This window comes from Echinops telfairi, unplaced genomic scaffold (assembly GCF_000313985.2).
Source record: "Echinops telfairi isolate 266 unplaced genomic scaffold, ASM31398v2 ScPeMD7_2;HRSCAF=8, whole genome shotgun sequence".
NCBI lineage: Eukaryota > Metazoa > Chordata > Mammalia > Afrosoricida > Tenrecidae > Echinops > Echinops telfairi.
Genome location: NW_022103898.1, coordinates 77,133,641 through 77,133,981, shown reverse-complemented (window position 1 = coordinate 77,133,981; position 341 = coordinate 77,133,641).

The window sequence follows — 341 nt, the reverse complement described above, 5'->3', positions numbered from 1 at the left end:
ACCCGTCCTGAGTTGAGTGTGTTCCAGATATAATCTCGTAATTTCTCATCTGACACATCTTTGCCAACTTCCTTTTGTAGATGTGTCAGCCAGACAAGTACTTCCTATGGGTCAGGGTTAGAGAACAAGGGAGAATCAATACAGAGCCAGAAGAGAGGGCACGGTGAGAAAAACAAAGTGGGAAATGAAAAAGAATAGTCTTACCTGATTTGCCAGTCCATGTAGGGGCCCTGCCAGCCCATTCATGGCAGCTGCAAAGGACAAGTAGGGGTCAGAAAGAGCACTGCCTACCAAATGGCTGGTATGGGCACTTACATTGCCACCCTCATGGTCACTGTGGA